Source organism: Rhincodon typus, chromosome 17, assembly GCF_021869965.1.
Source record: "Rhincodon typus isolate 14 chromosome 17, sRhiTyp1.1, whole genome shotgun sequence".
Lineage (NCBI taxonomy): Eukaryota > Metazoa > Chordata > Chondrichthyes > Orectolobiformes > Rhincodontidae > Rhincodon > Rhincodon typus.
The window spans coordinates 33229937-33244127 of record NC_063348.1 but is presented as its reverse complement, the minus strand read 5'-3'; positions in this window follow the sequence as shown (position 1 = coordinate 33244127).

Below are 14191 nucleotides of genomic sequence, written 5' to 3'. Positions count from 1 at the left end.
CCCCACCTACACTCGCCTTTACTGGCTCCATCACCGCCTCTTTGACCTGTCTGTCTCCTCTCCACCTATCTTCTCCTTTATCCATCTTCTATCCGCCTCCTCCTCTCTCCCTATTTATTCCAGAATCCCCTTCCCCTCCCCCATTTCTGAAGAAGAGTCTAGGCCTGAAATGTCTACTTTCCTGCTCCTCTGATGCTGCTTGACCTGCTGTGTTCATCCAGCTCTACACCTTGTTATCTCAGATTCTCCAGCATCTGCAGTTCCTACTATCTCTGAAAGGACTTCCTTAAGTTGTTTCTTCATGCTTGACCCTCTGTCCCTTAGCATTTCCTGAAGATTATTTGTATCCTCCTTAGTGAAGACAGGTCCAAAGTATTTATTCATCTGGCTTGCCATCTCTTTGTTGTCCGTTATGAATTCACCTGATTCCAACTGCAAACATCCTACATTTGTCTTCATCAGTCTTTTTCTCTTCACATATCCATAGAAGGTTTGGCTGTCAATTTTTATGTTTTCCACAAGCTTACTTTCATATTCTATTTTCCCATTCTGAATTAAACCCTTTGATCTCCTCTGCTGAATTTTAAATTACTCTCAGTTGTGGGGTTTGCTGATTTTTCTAGCCTATTTGTACGCCTCATCTTTGACTTTAACACTATTCCTGACTTCCCTTGTTAGCCATGGTTGAGCCACCTTCCCTGTTTTACTTTTACACCAGATAGGGATGTACAATTGTTGAAGATCATCTATGTATTCTTTAAATGTCTGCTATTGCCAGCCTATCCTGGCCAATGCATGCCTCATACCATCAAAGTTAGCTTTCTTTAAGTTCAACACCCATAGTTCAGATTTAATTTCAGATTGGAGTCTCCATCTTAGTGAAGATTTCTACCATATTATGGTTAGTCTTCCCTAAAGGATTTCACACCACAATGTGGCTAATCAATTCTCTCTCGTTACACAATACCCAGTCTAGGATGGCTTGCTCTCTAATTGTTTCCTCGACATGTTGATCAAGGAAACCATCCCTCATGCATTCCAAGAAATCCTCCCCCATTGCATTGTTACCAGTTTGGTTAGTCCAATCAATATGCAAATTGAAATCACCCATAATAACTGCTATACCTTCACTGCATGCATCTCCAATTTCCTGTTTGATACAGTCCCCAACATCACAATTACCATTTGGTGGCCTGTACACTAATGGCTTTTTCTCTTTGGTGTTCTGCAGGTTCATCCATCCTGATTCCACATCATCCAGGCTAACATGCCCCCTTACTACTGTGTTAATCTTTTCCTTAACCAGCAACGCTACCCCATCTCCCTTTTCTTTCTGTCTGTCTTTCCTGAAAATTGAATAGTCCTAGACACTGAGTTCCAATCCTTAGTCACCCTGGAGCCAGGTCTCTGTGATCCCAAATGCAACATATCCATTAATAACTGTTTGTGCAGTTAACTCATCCACCTTATTACAAATGCTCCTTGTGTTGAGACATAGAGCTGTCAGATTCATTTTTTTGACATTTATTATCCTTTTAGAATCATTGATAAATGTGGCCCTTTTTGATTGTTGTCTTTGGTTTCTCTGCCTTCCATTTTCACTTTTTCCCTTCCGGTCTTTTGCTTCTGTTCTCACTTTACTTCCCTCCGGCTTCCTGCATTGGTTCCCATCCCCCTGGCATATTAGTTTAAATTATCCCCAAACAGAACTAGCAATCACTCCCCCTAGAACATTGGTTCCAGTCCTGCCCAGTGCAGACCATCCGGTTTGTACAGGTCTCACCTCCCCCAGAACTGCTTCAAATGTCCCAGGAATTTGAATCCCTCCCTCTTGCATCATCCTTCAAGTCCCGTATTCACCTTAGCTATCCTGCCATTCCTACTCAGATTTGCACGTGGCACTGATAGCAATCCCAAAATTACCACCATTGAGGTCCTACCTTTTAGTTTAACTCCTAACTCCCTAAATTCAGCTTGCAGGTATTTTTGTTTACCTATATCGTTGGTGCCTATATGTATCACGACAGCTTGCTGTCCACCCTCCCCCTTCAGAATGTCCTGCAGCTGCTCCGAGACATCCTTGACCCTTGCACTAGGGAGACAACATACCATTATGGACACAGAAACACCTATCTATTCCCCTTACAATTAAATCCCCAACACCATAGCTCTGCCACTCTTTTCTCTGCCATCCCATGCAGTAGAGCCAATCACGATGCCATGAACCTGGCTGCTGCCACCTTCCCCTGGTGAGCCATCTCCCCCAACAGTATCCAAAATGGTATACCTGTTTTGGAAGGAGATGACCGCAGGGGACCCCTGCACTGCCTTTCTACTCTTCCTCTGTCTGTTGGTCACCCATTCCCTTTCTTCCTCAGTAATTTTTATCTGCGGTGTGACTAACTCACTGAATGTGTTATCCATGATTCCCTCAGCCTAGCGGATACTACAAAGTGAATCCAACTGTAGCTCCAGAGCTGTTGAGTGGTCAGACAGGAGCTGCAGCTGGACACACTTCCTGCATGTGAAGGTGTCTGGAATATCAAGATGGTCCCTGAATTCCTATATCGCACAGGGGGAACTGTATGGGTCTTGCTGTGGCATAACCCTTAAGTTAACAACAGTAATAAAGTGAAGAGAAAATAAGAGGGAAGAAAACCTACTCATCAGTCCCTCACTTACCTGCTGCTGGTGACTTCACTGTTAAACTTCCTTCTGCTTCTCCTTTACTCTCGTGTCTTCAGCAGCTGCAGTAGTTTGCTCCTCCTCCAACTGCCTCACCTCGCTGCTGCTCGCCCTCCGCTCCGAAACCCGGTATTCACTTCAGCCTACACTTAAATCTCCAGCAGCACTTCAACCACAAAGCTGCCCTCCTCAAAATGGCGGCTCTGCTGTAGCTTGCCTTCCTTTTATTACCTCCTGGGCAGTGACTGAGATGACTCCTCCCAGAATCCTTCTCAGCAGCGCCCTTTCTTCCCAGAGATAGGGACACTACCAATGTGCCATATGGAAACTGGACTAAATAGTTGTTATTAATGTAGGAAGGTTGAGGTGATCTGATTGTGATGCTTGCAATTTAACAAGTTTTGATAGCTGCATGATTGACTATTTATTCATCAGTGGGCTGGAGCTAAGAAGCAAAACCTAGAACAGTCTCCTTCTGTGCAGTAATGCCATGACATCCGGAGTTGCCCAATTTGATTGAAGATATTACAAGAGGTTGGATAAATGGATATCCTACTCGTGGATTTGCATCGACTGCTGTTGTGTGACAAGTTCAAGAACTAGTAGGTCATTTGTGAGTGATGGGAGCGGTGGTGGATTGGGTGAAACGGAGAGTTGAGAACCTAAGATGTAGAACACGGCAAGACACTGAGGCTGGGGATGATGAGAATCTGAGGACAGGGAAAGAGGCATAGAAGCAACTGGAGCTGGGAGGAATTTAAATGCTATTGGTAACAAGTGAGCAAAATTACTCCATGAACTTATGGTAATAATTTCCAACATCATGACCTGTAAATTATAACAATCCTATATTCCACTCATATTCAAAAACTTGGCCAGTCTCCAGGTTTCACTTAGTTCTTTACTGGCTGCAGAAACTATTGGGCTCAAAATAGACCCAATTATCTTATCTCCCTTATTTGCTGAGTCATGATTCCCAGGATCTCCCTCTATCCCAAATCTCCCCAGTCCCTGAGACAACAATAAACCTGTTGAAGCTGTGCTTTTGGTAGGCAAAAGAATTGTATAGCACCTTTCATTTTTGCAGTGTAGCTTTACAGTCAGAGAATGTCAATTAAATTCAAACATCTGAAAGTGATATTTGTAGGAGGATTTGTGACAGAGCTTCAAAAGGACATTGTGTCTGCGTGGAATTCTGTCAGTGTTGACTAGGGCTACAAATTTGCTTCAATAGTTTCACTTTAGGCATGACCAAAATTGCTTGTTGTTCATCCTCCTCAGATCAACCCCTAACCCACTTGCTGGGAGGGGTGACCAATTGTTCTGAAGTAAGATACATTGACTTTTCTGGAGGTTGGTTTTTGCTAGTGACTGTAAGTGCAGAATGGAGGGTGTTGAGGAAGTAGAGGGAGAGGGAGGCCTTACAAGTGGAGCAGGGTGTTGTTGTTGGTTGATGACCATAATAGCAGGTGGAAGGAGTTGAGTTAACACTTCAAAACGACGTCACAAATCTCTGGCGATCCATTAGAAACCCTTTCTGTGTCTTCCTTTATCTCTTCATTTCCTTGTGTCCAATCACCCATCTAATCTCATCTTAAAGTTTGACACTGCCATTGCTTCACTAACAAAAATAATTAAAATAAAGCCAAGAACTGCGGATGCTGAAGATCCGAAACAAAAATCCAGAAATTATTGGAGAAACTCAACAGGTCTGGCAGCAGCTGTGGAGAGAAAGCAGATGGTGGATTGGGTGAAAGAGAGGGTTGAGAACCTAAGTTGTGGGACAGGGGAAGACACTGAGGGTGAGCAAGATGGGAATATGAGGCTAGGGAAAAATGCAGAGAAGCAGCTGGAGCTGTTTTGAGCCCAGTGATCCTTCTTCAGAACCGATAACATCAAGGAAAGGGTGGTATTCATGCTGATGGTAGAGGGAGAAAGTGAGCAGATATGAGACAAGAGAAAGGGAAAGAAAGTTAGGCAGACAAAAACATGGTTGATATTATCCCAGGGAATGAGAAAAGCTGATATTAGGGGCAATGAGTTGGTGAAAATGGGTTGGCTGAGTTGAAAACAGTCCATGCCATAACAGGGCCTGCGGTGCTGGGGTGGCTAACAGATGTGGAAAGAAGTGTTCAGGCTCTAAAATTATTGAACTCGATCTTGAGTCCTGAAGGCTACAGTGTCCCCAGGTGGAAAACCCCAGAGGAGATTCAGTTGAACCCTTCCAAATGATAATATCAAAATAAATGTCAAGCACATCTCTGACAAACTCTCACAAGTGGCTGATTAGAACAGGCTCACAAAATTTTAGGGTGTAATTTTGTTCTGCATTCTGGTATTCAAGATAAGGAATGTTAATTCCAGGACTGGAACGTATGTGAGAACATATACAAATACATTTCAGGCTATCAGCCAGAAATAGGTGTTAATCATGCACAGCGTAGGTGAACTGAGGAGGTCCAATCATAAACATAGGAGAACACTCTTACCTTACTGGGCATCATTGGCAAACCAGTATTTGTTGCCCATTTCTAAATACTCCTGAGAAGAAGGTGGTGAGCCATCTTCTTGAACTAATGCAGCCCGTCTAGTCTTAGGAAGTAGGTTTTTGCTGCAGCAATAGTGGAGGAACAGCAATGTACAAGTCAGAGTATTGATGTATGGCTTGAGGAGAATTTGCAGAAGGTGGTGCACCCATGCATCTGCTTCCCTGGTCATTATAGATGGTAGAGAATGAAAGTTTGGACTGTGCAATTAAATGAGCCTTGGTGAGTTATTGCAACGTATTTTGTACATATTACACACATGTTGCCACAGTGGGTCAGCGGTGCAGGAAGTGAATGTTTAAGTTGGAGGTTGAGATGCCAATTAAGTGATCTGTTTTGTCCTGGATGACACTGAGCTTCTTGAGACTTGACTGTATTGTTGGAGCTGCTGTCATCAAGGTGAGTGGAGAATATTTTATCACAATCCTGATTTTTGCCTTCCAGAGCCACTAGGGAGTTAGATGTGTTACTGCAAAATTCCTAGTCTCCTGTAGCCACAGAATATATTCAGATGGTCCAGTTCAGTTTCTGGTTAATAGTAAACCGAGGAGCTCAATAATTCAGGACTCAGTAACGTACTATGATTGAATGTAATGGGGAAAAGAAAAGCATTCTCTTTTTGCGAGTAATCATTGCCTAGTACTTATGCTGCATGAATATTTTCATCCCAAGTCTTAATGTTCTCCAGGTCTTGCTACATAGGGACATGAGCTACTTTGTATCTGAGGAATTGCAAATAATGCAGTCATCATAAACATCCCACTTCTAATCTTATGACAGAGCAAAATTTCATTGATGAAGCAGTTGAAAATGGGTTGGGCTTAGGATACTATTCTGAGAAAGTGCTGCAGAGATCTCTTGGAGCTGAGATGACAGACCTCCAACCACTACAACCATCTGCCTTTCTGCCAAGTATGACCCCAGTATATGGAGAAATTTTCCCTGATTCCCATTCACTTCTGTTTTGCCAAAGCTCTTTGATACCTCACTGGCAAGTTTGGCCTTGATGGAAAGGACTGTCACTCTCACATCACCTGTTGAGCTCAACTCTTTTATCTATGTTTGAACCAAGGCTCTAGTGAGGTCAAGAGCTGATTGGTCCTGGTGGAACCCAACCTGAGTGTCATAGAGTAGATCAGTGCTGATAAATGCTATTTAATAGCACTGTTGATGACATCGCCCATTAATTTCCCCATAACTTTCAGGTTCCTCCCTCCCCTTCCTGTCATCTTGCGCTCTCTGAGATTTTCAGATGATAGCATTTCAGATATGTAGAACAAAGGAACGTCAGATTAAGGTTAATGGTAAGAGAATTAGGATAGAGAATGAGATACACCTCCTTACACAGAGAATTGTGAGGCTGCGGGGTGAACAAACATGGTTAGTTCTTTCTGTAGCAAAAACTTGGTTTGGCAACATCTGAGGAGAGAAAGCAGAGTTAACATTCTGAGCCCAGTGATCCTTCTTCGGAACTGATAGTAGCTCGGAAAAGGTGGTATTTACACTGATGATAGGGATTGAGAGGAGTGAGCAGATAGGTGCAGACAGAACTCACAGAGAGAGAGAGAGCAAAAATGTTAGGCAGACAAGAACATGGTTAAAAGTAAACCAGGGAAATGGAGACAATGAGTCAATGAAAAATAGTTTGCCTGAGCTGAAAGCCCATGTCATAGCAGGGTCTGGTGTGCAGGGGTGGGTAAAGGTCTAAGAAAGAGGTATTCAGGCTCTAAAATTATTGAACTCAATTTTGAGGCTTGATGGCTGCAAGGACAACTCAAGTTAGAGTCATAGAATTATGGAGATACATAGCACAGAAACAGACCCTTCCATTCATATATAGAGTCCTAAATTGAAAATGAGGTACTCTTCTTTCAGTATGCGCTGAGCCATGCTGGAGCACTGCAGCATGCCCGAAGCAGAAAAGTGGTGGTGTGTTGAAGTGGTAGGCAACTGGAAGCTTGAGGTCATTTTTACAGACTCAACATAGCTGTTCCACAGAGTGGTCACCCAATCTGCACTTCGTCTTCCCAATGTAGAGAAGACCACACTGTGAGCAACAAATGCAGTAGATTAGATTGAGTGAATTGTTGGTAAATTGCTGCTGCTTCACCTGGTAGGTGTGTCTGCAGCCTTGGGCAGTGAGGAAGGAAGAAGTAAAAGGGCAAGTGTTGCACCTTTTCGAATGCATGGCAGGGTGTCATGGCAATGTAGGGAAGTACTGGCAGTGGAAGAAGAATGCACCACTGTGTCTCTAAGGGGATACAGGGGAGATGAGGGCAATATGTGACACACCCATGTCACCTTCCCATACAATTACAGACGTTGTAACACTTGCCCTCCCCTCTCTTAGAACATAGAACATAGAACATTACAGCGCAGTACAGGCCCTTCGGCCCTCGATGTTGCACCGACCTGTGAAACTAATCTGAAGCCCATCTAACCTAAACTATTTCTATATTACGCTGTTCAAAATAATTACTCAGCAGCTGAACAACTTGGAGTTGTAAAAGACTCTACAGCAAAGCTCGTCTCTTCGTTATATCTAAATTTTGCAACTTTAAAAGGTTTCTTGGGCATTCAAATGATTTAAAGGTAAAGTTGTCATAGTCTTAAAAGACCATAGGGCTTCTTGCTCATTACAGAAAGATGAGAGGTGGAGGTTAACCCAAGGATCACCATGCCTCAAGCGAAGGGAAGAGGTTGGGAAGGAGAGTCATTCATGGTCACCTCAGCCAGTGCAGGAACTAAACCCACACTGTTGGTGTCACCCTACATTTCAAACCAGCTGTCCAGCCAACTGCGCTAAACCGACCCCCTCAAATAATCTCATGAAGGAAGGGGACCCTGATGAGTTAGTGCACCACGATGAAATTTGTCTCTTCTGCACAGAATTGAGGACTGAAAGCATAGAAGTCGGCTGAATCCAAACAGCAGTTATTCTTGAACAAAACTGACATTTAGACTTACATGTTTTGAAGTGCATTTGCACAAGACAAGTTTCTGAATTCACATGGATCTTTCCCCTGGCACACCCTGGTACACTCCTCCTCCACTCCCAGCACCTCCCTACACTGCCACGGCATCCTCCTATGCAATTGCAGAAGGTGCAACACTTGCCCATTTACCTCCTCCAAACTCACTGTCCAAGTCTCCAGACACATCTTCCCAGTCAAGCAGCAATGAACTTCACTCAGTCCAGTCAACCATATTTGCAACTCACAGTGTCATTTCCTTTACTTTGGGAGGATGAAACACAGACTGGAGGACAGCTTTACTGAACACTGATGTTCTGTCTATGAAAAGAACCCTAAGTTTCCAGTTGTCTGCCACTTAAGTTAGTTTCCCAACTATGCTGGGAAAATGCCACAACTCCTGCGCAAGTTACAGTTCTGGTCTCAAGATTTTGAGAAATTGAGCAACAGAAATTCAGAAATAACCGCAATTATTACAAATGAATGTATTGGGGTTGTGGTTTCACTTCAGTCCCGCTGTGCAGTGCTTTGTATCATAGAACATAGAACAGTACAGCACAGTACAGGCGCTTCAGCCCATGATGTTGTGCCGACCTATTATCCTACTCTAAGATCAAAACTAACCTGCATACATTTTATTTTACTATTGTCCATGTGCCTATCCAAGAGTCACTTAAATGTCCCTAATGTATCTGACTCTACTACCACCGCTGGCAGTGCATTCCACACGCACCCACCACTCTCTGTGTAAAGAACCTACCTCTGACATCTCCCCTATACCTTCCTCCAATCTCCGTAAAATTATGCCCCCTCGTGATAGTAATTTCCACCTCACATTCATTCTCCCCCTCACATTCTGCAGTCACCACTGCGTGGACTTTACTCACTATTGATTTTTATTTGTTTGTTTTCACTAATGAATACAAAGAGTAGAGTCAGGGGCCTTAGCCAAAGGATAAGGTCCAAAGGATTCAGAACTGAAACTGGGGTCAAATCTACAAGTTTGGCCGTTTCTGGACATCACTGTCACATGTTTCACCGATGTCAGGAGCACAGAACAATTGTGTGAACACCAAAGATACATCTTCCAAAAAACAGTCACCTCAAAATCAAAAGCTCTGGCCTAGATATTCCGAGAATGGCAATGACAGTCAGATTATAATTCCACTCCTATTTTTCTGTTTGAAATCAGCTCTGCATTTCTAGCTGGGAATTCCAGTTTTGGCTCCTTCAGGAGCGTAGTTGAACTCAACACAGTTCTTTAATAGTGCAGGAGAGTCAGAGAGCAACTGAAACCATTGCCCCCATTTACAGCAGTCAGTTTATCGTGTTCTGAGACTTAAATATCCAGAGCATGGTCAGACACTTTGGCAGCCAATGTGAAAGAGTAAGTATGTAATGTAAGTGCAGACCAATTTCACTGTTGAATACGGATTATAAAATCCTGCCTAAGGTTGTTGCCAATTGGGTCAGCTGTGCTCTGGGATTGGTGATTTACCCTGACCAAAACTGTGCTATTACCAGGCATGATGATCTCTGAGAACCTCATGCTCCTCAAGGAAACAATTGTGTAGGTGCAGGACAAGGGAGTGGACACCTGCCTCATCAGCCAGGACTAGGAGAAGGCCTTTGAAGGATATCACACACCTACATGTGGGACGTGGGTTTTGGGAGCGAATTCACAACTGGATCAAACTGCTGTACATCAACATCGTTACTGCAGTCTCATTCAATGAGTGGGAATCCAAAAACTTGCTGATCAGATCTGTAGTCAAACAGGGCTGCCCACTCTCTCCTGCCTTGTTTGCGTGTTGTATTTTGCCGAATCCATTCGGAAGGATGCGAGCTGGAGAGGGGTGACCATTCCAGGCGGCGGTTTGGAACTGGGCCGACTGATCATTTATCCCCTTTACTGTCAGGACAGGTGACTTGAAGATGTTAGGAATATGGTTCAGACGGCTGGGGAGTGCATCAAAACTTTGGAGGAGTGCATCGCTAAGGTGACACAGTAACTGACCAAATGGGGGCACCACTCCTTCTCTATTGAAGGTAAGAACCTGGACATCAGGTGTGAGGCAATCTCTGTTGTTGTGCATGGCACAGGACTGGCCCATTCCCCAAGCCTGCACTGTTGCAGTCACCTGAGCCAACTTCCACTTCATCTGGAGGTCAAAGATGGACTGTGTCCGCAGGGGCACCATGTACAGGGCTCTAGATGAGGTGGGAAGAATGTACCCAACACCACCCTCATCCTAATGGCCACCTTTGTGTGCAGCTGCATTAAGCTGTGCACAGACCCTTGGTACGCTAACACCAAGTGTCACTACATATTGAGGTTCTACCTGTCCCCAGTGTGATGAAGGATGGGACTGGCTTCATTGCTGAGGAATGCTCCAAGTAGTTGGACTGTTCCGTATCACCTGACCCTCATGGAAAAATTTGTAATCAACAACACCTTTGACCACAAAATAAAAACTGAAAGAACTGCGGATGCTGTAAATCAGGAGCAAAAACTGAAGTTGCTGGAAAAGCTCAGCAGGTCTGGCAGCATCAGTGAAGAAAGAATCAGAGTTAACATTTCAGGTCCAGTGGCCCAGAACTCTGAGGAAAGGTCACCAGACCCGAAACGTTAACTCTGATCTTTTCTTCACAGATGTTGCCAGACCTGCTGAGCTTTTCCAGCAACTTCTACCTTTGACCACAAGTCCATCAGGAAGTAGTCAGTACGTAGTGCGCTCAAGACTCTGAGGGAAAAAGGAGAGGGTGGATCCTTTCGGGTGGTTCACTGAGCAGAATGTCAAAGTCTTTTGGCAAAATGTCTCATCACCAGCAAGCACCAAAACATAGATTGCTGAAGGTATGTTGCTGAAGGTATGTTGGGTGTCAGCCTAATAGTTACCCACAAGTCAGGCTGGGTATTCAATCATCTGTCTTTTCCTTGGTAACTAATGTAATCTCTTGGACTATTCTTATAGAGTCAGCTCTGTCGATGTTACGTGGTCCTAATGCACAATGTCAGCCTGCACTGCTCCAACAACTATCAGGAATATTCAAGCCTCCAGCTCTCCTCCCACAGATGCTACTGGACAAGTTGAGTTTCTCAAGGGCTTTGTTTAATTTCAGATCTCCAACATCTGTTCTAATTTGATTTTGTCACAGATATACAGACTCCCCTCCAGACAGTTTCTCAGATTACTTAGAAAGAAGGGATAACAAAAAACATCCCAGGGTAAAAAAAAGGGAGAATCAGCAACATTATGGGAGGTTCATGCAAAAAGACATGGTACAGTTGACCATCAGGTGGCACCCAAAGGTGACACATTAACTCGGCATGGATGTTGCCTGACAGGTTGAGTTTCTCTTAAAAGTTTTTTTGTTCTTAAGGAGGATCCAAATCTGTACATTCAACTTCAAAGAATGAATCCCTAAATCCCACAGATTGGTTACCTGTTCAACTGCTACACCACAGCAGCTCACCAAATTTCTAGTCTCTGCATCTCTTAAAAAGTAATGTGAAACAAAAAGTAAGACCATCTTCTTTGATGCATTATCTAGAAATCGCAGCAGTATTTGTCCAGTAGAAACTTTGGGCCAGATATTCCAAGGAGTATCAGTCACTGGCTAATTGCCACTCCACTCTGCTTTTCCTAAATATTAATACAGAACTCCCCATTTCTAGTTCCATATTCTGATCCTCACTCCTTCAGAAATGCAGAGAATAGTTTGAGATCAACACAGCTTCCCCATTGTGCCGGATCGTTGGGAAATCAAACCACATCCTTTTGCAACAGTCAGTGTGCACTGTTCCACGTTTTAATTCCAATGGCACAACTGACCACTTTGACAGCTACTGAGGAAGGATAAGTACGTGATGTAAGTGTTGGGTTAGGGGGGCAGTTGGCAAAAAAAGGTACTAGGTGGATTGGGTGCCTGGTAAGTAGAGTGGCATGAGTACAGCGTGTCAGGTGGATAAGGTGATGGAGTGCTTAGGGTAGGTCAGCATGGATATGAGTGTGTCAGGGCTTGCAGTGGTGTGTGGGAAAGTTCAGATTGTCAGCTGAGAGGAGCTGATGGGCAAGTGGGGTGTATGAGCCAATGGGTAGTGAGACTAGGGATGGAGCGGGTGGGAGAGGGGTGAGCGTGATGTTGGGCCTGGACAAGTGGCATCATGATAAGGTCAGGGCATGGTTGACTGGGGTGCTGAAGCTGCTGGGGGTATGGGGAGGTGCAGTTGGGACATTGTGTACCAAAGTTGGTAGTTGGGGTGTATGGCAGCCAAATAGTCACCCAGGAGTCAAACTAGGTTTCCGATCATCCAACTTTTCTTGGGTAATTATGAACTCTCTGAAATCTCCGTGGTTAAGGTGTTTTCAGAACATTCTGGATGTGGGTGAATTACCTGTTGGAATATTCAATTTTCCAGAGAATTCTTGGAGACAATGGGTCTGGGATTCCTCAGGGTCCTGACACACAATTCCAGTCTGCAGTATTCAATGACTACATGGCCATCAGAATACCTGAGCTGATATCTGAGAATCCAGAGGGAATGTGAAATCTGTGGATTGTGTAGTCAGCAGGCTGGAACCACTGCTGCTGTTGGTTGGTGGCTGTGTGCAGGTTTTGGAGGCCTACTGGCATAAAGGTGAATGAATCCCTGGGATCTGATCAGGTGAACCCTAGAAGTTTATGGGAAGCTAGGGAAGTGATTGCTGGGCCCTTTGCTGAGATGTTTACATCATTGATAACCACAGTGGAGGTGCCTGGAGGGTGGCTAATGTAGTGCCATTATTTAAGAACGGTAGTAAGGAAAAGCCAGGGAACTATAGACCAATGAGCCTGATATCAGTGGTGGATAAGTTGTTGGAGGGAATTATGAGGGACGAGATTTATATGTATTTGGAAAGGCAAGGATTGATTAGGAATAGTCAGCATGGCTTTGTGCATGGGAAATCGTGTCTCATTTACTTGATTTAGTTTTTTGAAGAAGTGACGAGGAAGACTGATGAAGGCAGAGTGATGGACGTGATCTATGTGGTCTTCAGCAAGTCATTCGGTAAGGTTCTGCATGGTAAACTGGTTAGCAAGGTTAGATTACATGGAATCCAGGGAAGAACTAGCCATTTATATGCAAAATTGGCTTGAAGATAGAAGATAGAAGGCAGTGGTGGACAGTGTTTTATGGACTGGAGGCCTGTGACCAGCGGTGTGCCACAAGGAGTGGTGCTGGGTCCACTGCTTTTTGTCATTTATATAAATGATTTGGATGCAAATACAGGAGGAAAAATTGGTAAGTTTGCAGATGACACCAAAATTGAAGAATGTTATCACAAGGACAATGGGACATTGATTATTTGGGCCAATGGGCCAAGGAGTGGCAGATGGCATTTAATTTAGATAAATGTGAGGTCTGCATTTTGGAAAGGCAAATCAGGGCAGGAGTTATACACTTAATGGTAAGGTGCTGGGGAATGTTGTCGAACAAAGAGACCTTGGATTGCAGGCTCATTGCTCCTTGAAAGTGGAGTCACAGGCACACAGAGTAGAGAAATGTTTGGTATGCTTGCCTTCATTAGTGAATGTATTGATTATAGGAGTTGGGAGGTCACATTGTGGCAGTACAGGACATTGATTAGGCCACAATTGGAATACCGCATTCAGTTTTGGTCTCCCTAGTATAGGAAAGATGTTGTTTAACTTGAAAGGGTTCATAAAAGATTTACAGGATGTTGCTGGGACTGGAGGATTTGAACTATAGGGAGAGGCTGAATAGGCTGGGGCTGTTTTCCCTGGAGCATCTGAGGCTGAGGGGAGACCTGAAAGAGGTTTATAAAATCATGAGGGGCATGGATGGGGTGAATAGCCCAAGGTCTTTTTCCCAGGGTAGGGGGGTCCAAAACATGAGGGCATAGGTTTAAGGTAAGGGGTGAAAGATTTAAAAGGGACCTAAGGGGTAACTTTTCATGCAGAGGGCAGTGCATGCATGGAATG